This window comes from Nannobrachium achirus (assembly GCF_963921795.1).
Source record: "Nannobrachium achirus genome assembly, chromosome: 9".
In the NCBI taxonomy this organism is placed as follows: Eukaryota; Metazoa; Chordata; class Actinopteri; order Myctophiformes; family Myctophidae; genus Nannobrachium; species Nannobrachium achirus.
Genome location: NC_137818.1, coordinates 39,055,808 through 39,061,471, shown reverse-complemented (window position 1 = coordinate 39,061,471; position 5,664 = coordinate 39,055,808). Strand labels below are relative to the sequence as shown.

The 5,664-nt window shown below is 41.3% G+C and overlaps 1 pseudogene across 1 annotated transcript; it reads left to right on the top strand.

The window, feature by feature from the left end:
- The first annotated feature begins 4,450 nt into the window (after positions 1 to 4,450).
- LOC308290833 (P2Y purinoceptor 1-like) lies at positions 4,451 to 5,423 on the top strand (annotated as a pseudogene). The gene has a single exon. The product of its transcript is annotated as a P2Y purinoceptor 1-like (transcript).
- The last annotated feature ends 241 nt before the right edge of the window (positions 5,424 to 5,664 follow it).

The window sequence follows — 5,664 nt, the reverse complement described above, 5'->3', positions numbered from 1 at the left end:
CACATTTTGTGACTATTTGGCTAATTGTCTCATGTTTTTGCTATCTGTGTTTTTGTCATCACAGTGTACTTTGCAATACAAACTCCCAAATCAATTCTCCAGTTCTAGGCAACACAGAAGGGTATATTACTGTAATGACAATGTTGAAAATGGGTATTTCTCCCCTTTAAGTGAGAACAGCCTCACAGTTCTGGAAACAGTAAAAAACTAAAAACTTGAGGGTTATTGTGTATATACTGTATATATACATTGTATCACCTGTTTTGTGTGTAGAGCACCGTATGGGAGTCCCCATGGCCTATTAGTAGTTATTTAACCCAACAGGGTGTTCTTGTGTGGAAGGTATTTTCCCAGCACCACTTGAGACAGGCTGGGAAATGATGAGGCAAAGACCTCAAACATCTCAGGTCTGAGGCCATCAAGAATCCCAAGAGACTTAACTAACTATAACCCTATTTTTGCCAGTACTCAAAATAGCCATCACTGTAGGGGTTTGTGCTCAAACAAACTAGGTGATGCCTAAAACAGAAGTTGTTGAAATTCCCAAATATTGTGAGCTGCCTTTCTTGATGTGGGTGTCTCAACCAGCACCTGTCCAAAACAGGACCTAGATACTGTATTCTAGCTTTTATTGCTCCTGTATTGATGATAATTTGTGTTGTATTGTATTGTCTTTATGGTGAATTGAATACACAATGGAAACATGCAGAAGGAAACCAATTTTGGAGCCCCAAGAGGCCAGTCAAGCAAGCTTGCTTGGCACTTAAAAGTGTTGGCTCTCTTACAGGGAGCTGTGAGAGAGATATGCAGAAGGACAGAGACCTGGAGAAATGCATCTGAGTGCTGTCATTGTTTTTCAATAGCAAAGGGGACACCTAATGAAATCCAGATGTGTTCTGGCACAAGGGCACATGGTGGACACAATGTGTGGCATGAGCAGCAGGTGTCGAACCTTCTGGAACAAAGGAGGAGTAAAGGCCAGAGGGTGTGTGTGGACCTGAGGTCACTGACCAATTAATGTATCTCTGATGAATATTAATGTATTTGAACCGCCTATATCATCTAACTTTATCTCTGTGTACACCAACAGTATATGGCTTGTTTGGGGCATTTTCAGAGAGATGTACACCTGCTAAGCTGACTGCATTCTCTGTCTTTTCCACTGTACGTTTCTGGACTTAGTTCTATGCCTGTGTTTTCTATCTTGTGTGATTAAAACTATCTGTCTGTTACACTTGTCTCATCTCCACTTTGAGGATGTAATGGTACTGGGATTCCCCAAGGGAAAGGATTAAACCTCTACACAGCCATCAAGGCTTTTTGTGTTATCCTTTTAGCATTGCTTGCTTGCAAAATGGTACATGTTGTACTGTTCAATCAATCAATCAATCAATCAATCAATCAATCAATCAATCAATCAGCCATGGGGGGACATCTCCCACCAAAGGTTAGCGTGCGTGCGCGCGTGCGTGCGCGCGTGCGTGTGTGCGTGCGTGCGTTCATGCATGTGTGTGTGCGTGTGTGGTTGGATCAGGAGTTTGGGGTTGGTTTGGGTGTGGTACCACCATGTACTGTTGCACCCAGGGGCGCAGGAGGCATTTTAAAAGTGAAGGGGACACATCTGGGAGGTATGTGCGCGCGCATAGCGCGCGCGAAAATTTTTGGGGTATCCCCCCCACTTTTGGTGATATCCCCCCCACTTTTGCCCCGAGGAGGGGGGGACATATCCCCTCCACTTGAGCTGAATTACACAGTTGTTTTACGCAGATTTCAAGGCATTTTTTTTCTTGTTACTGTATCCCCCCCACAGTAACAAGAGGAAACGTAACTTAAAATGTGTTGACAAACGAAATTGCATTTCCATTATGCATCTGTTCAAAGGTACTTACATTGTTGCTTGATTTAAAGAACGACGTTATCGTTTTTTGGTTTTTTGACTGAGAATGATGTGAGACTAGCCTACACACACCAGCAGCAGGTCCAGCACCTGCAATTACGGTCTCCTTCTGCCACTGCCTGCCTGCTTGTCACTATCGCGTTGCATTAATTAAACTCATTCAGAACAGCTGAGCTGAGCTGACTGCACTGCACTGGTGGGACTGTGCCTCTAGAGGGCAGTAATACGCCTTGAAATGAGAACTACTCAGGGCCCAATTAAGAAGGCGGTAATTAACGCCCGTGCTAAGGAGATACCGACTGCCGACGATCGCGTTTGACGCATGAATAACGCTCAGCAGCTGATTATGTGATTTGCGATGATCGTAATTGTGCGCTCACCACGTGAAAAATTATTCATGGGTGTGTTTTCATGGAAACGTGTGAGGAAACCGATGGCATGACCGCTGTAGGTACATTCACCAATCAGAAGCTTGTCCGTCATTCCATTTAACTGGCATAAAACCAGAGGATGGGGGGGCTAATGCTTATTCACATATCACAGTGATATCATGCTTGTAAATATCTCACACTCAATAAGGTCTGTTTTATTAGAACCGACATTGTTTGCGTATAGAGAAAAAAAGGCGAGAAAGAGAGAGAGAGAGAGAGAGAGAGAGAGAGAGAGAGAGAAGGCTATATTAATATAATACTTTTTTTTGTCACGTCCACATATCTATTTGTCTCTCTCATCTCATGCCAGCGTGTCAGTGTGACATAGGCTGGCCTTGTTGAGTGAACAATGGACGCATAGTGGCCTATTAATTAATAGGCTACGGAACGGCGGCCTCCTGCCAAAAAAAAGGGAATCTGATGGAACCAGTAGCCTAATTAAACGAAATAAAACATATCCCACCTGATTTAGTTTGATATTGAGTACAGTAATAATAAATACATTTCATTTATTATTTAGAAATTTACATTTGTAAAATTAGACCAAAAATGACAGAGATGTAAAAGAATAGGGCTGTTTAATTACTTAATTCAGCGCCTAGGTAATGGCAGCCAGACGGCTGCTGCATGTCCTTGAACTGTAGCACATAGGCCTACTGTACATGTGTGTGTCCGAAAAAAACATATTTAGACTTAAAAGCTGTCAACATGCCATGTATAGCCTATAGTGCTTCGAGAGCTTTTTTTCTTTTCTTATTTGGCTAAATTGGCATGACGCATCGCGATCAGCGATCACGCATCTATATGAAGCAAAGCAAAACTGCAGATTGATTCCTCATAGATCGGGCAATTATGAAGCGATTTTAAAAATTTAAAGAGCGGAGGTGGAGGTGTTAATCCCCCCCGTCCCCCCCTACCCCCTGCGCGCATGGTTGCACCCCCACCATGTAGAAGTGAAAGCTGCTGAATACGTTTGACTAATGCATCGCACAGCGATAATGAAACTGCAAAAAACCATAGCAAAGCCAAATACAATACATCTCACTTCCCCTTACTCATATACATGGAAAATTACACAATATTGACATACTAACAACAACTGACAACCAAAGCAATGGTTACGCATTCAAACTCTGGGTTCTATCATAGCTAAATGTAAAGTAGGTGGGTGGGTCTACCATTTAAACCTTTAATCGCAGTTTTGTAGTCTAACCTCAATGTGTCGTCATGTCATCAGGTGCTACCAAATCAGTCAGCTCCAGATATGGATCTCGGCGACACTGATGTGAGTGTGAAGGCGTCAGTTGCCAGAAAATGTGTGGGTCTCTGCAGCTATCCAATGTTAGAAATAAATATGTCATATTTAAAATGGATTTTTAGCTCTTTGAATGTGCCCCACATCACTGGTATAGACTGACCATATTATAGCATCCTAGAGTGTGCCAATGTGATGGAGAAGGATGCTCCCAGGATCACACATACACTGACTACAGTTACTGTATTGTTTATTGCTGTGTTATTATTTTTCCTTTTTTCCTAACCAAGCAAAGCCTTGAAAAAAGGAAAAGCAGCATCCACTGAGTTTTAATAGACAAAAAGAAGTGCACTTCTGCCGTCAATGTAAACAAAACTGTCCTTCTCAAATTAGGTGAAACAGATGGTGACAGGTGAGAAATCTCAGCTTATTCAATTCTACAGCTGACTTCAATGCCAGGCTTAAAAGTAACAACAACCTTCATAGAAACGTAATGCTGGAGTCAAAAGTCAATATTTGTCTTTGAAATAAAAACAGATCTTTTCTTTTTTATAATGTTTTGTCCACTAGTGGTTCAAAGGATGGCAGACACTGGACAGTGTTGGTCGTTTCAAACTAGTCAAACTAACCACAGTTGGATGTGGCTTTTAGTTTTGTATCCATTTGGAACACATCCTTTGTTATAAAAAGAAATGCACAGATTAAGTGGAAATTATTACGAAAGCTTTTATTATGTGGAACTTGGCTTCTACCCCAACTTTCCTGAAAATGAGGAACAAGAAATGTTGAAAAACCTCAACTCCATGACTCAAAACACCACAGCTGCTAAAGCAACATCATTAGCACCAACCATCATCAACAGACAGAATGAGGAATATTTCTTGTCAAAAGGTTAGCTTTGACTTTTCACATCAATTCTTACCTGGAGTTTATATCACAGTATTCATAGTTGGTGTGATTGCAAATGGCTTTGGGTTGAAATCCTTGTTCCACAACTGGAAGAAACTGATGCTCATTAACATTTTTGTTTTAAACCTTGGAATAGCAGATATTTTGTATCCCATTTTTGGTTACCTACCATGCTTTGGAGAGTAAATGGATCTTTGGAGATGTCTTCTGCAAGATAACAAGATTCTGCTTCAACTTGAACTTGTATGGCAGCATTGGTTTCCTCACTTGTATAAGTGTTTATCGTTACCTGGCTGTTGTCCACCCAGTGAGGATAATGGCAAGAATAACTCGGTCCCACTCTGTGATTATAACGGTAATTGTCTGGGTCTTGGTGTGTGTTCAGATTGTTCCAGACATGTTCTACACTAAAACATATAAAAACCAAACAGGGAAATGTTATGAAACTACATCTAAGTTTTATATCGAAGATTACCTGAAATACAGTCTTGGATGGACAGTGACTGGGTTCCTCGTTCCATCGCTCATCATACTCGGCTGCTATGGACACGTGATAGTATTTCTTTGCACAAGAAAAAGAGTTGACATGGTACAAAAGCAGAGATGCTTGAAACTGCTGTTCATTTTGATTGTACTTTTCTCAGTGTGTTACATTCCCTTTCATATACTCAAGAACCTCAACATGAAGGCAAGAATACTGGCAAAGGAACGCCTGTGCCAGGATTGGTTTAATGGAGTCTACATTGCTCATCAGATAAGTCGTGGACTTGTGTGTCTGAACAGTGCCATCAACCCACTGATTTATCTCCACGGAACCGAGGAGCTTCACAAGCAGCTGAGGCGCGTCTCCCAGATGATCAGTGGTGGGCGCAAGCAGTCAAATCCAAGCAACATCACAATGCAACCGGTTGATGGGGATGAAAGTCCTTAACTGTAAGTCCATGTTTCTGGACAAGGGCTCCATGAAGACTACTGTTAATGTACTTATTCATTGCCTTTTGAATATGCCAGCCCTTTTTTATGACACATATTGTTACTGAGCTTTTCTCTTGACAAAAACAGATGTCCATCAGCATCATAATATGAAAATATTTATCTATAGATGCCTCTTATCTCTAATTGTACTGTACAAAAAATAGGCAAACAAACAACCAAATGTATACATTTACTGT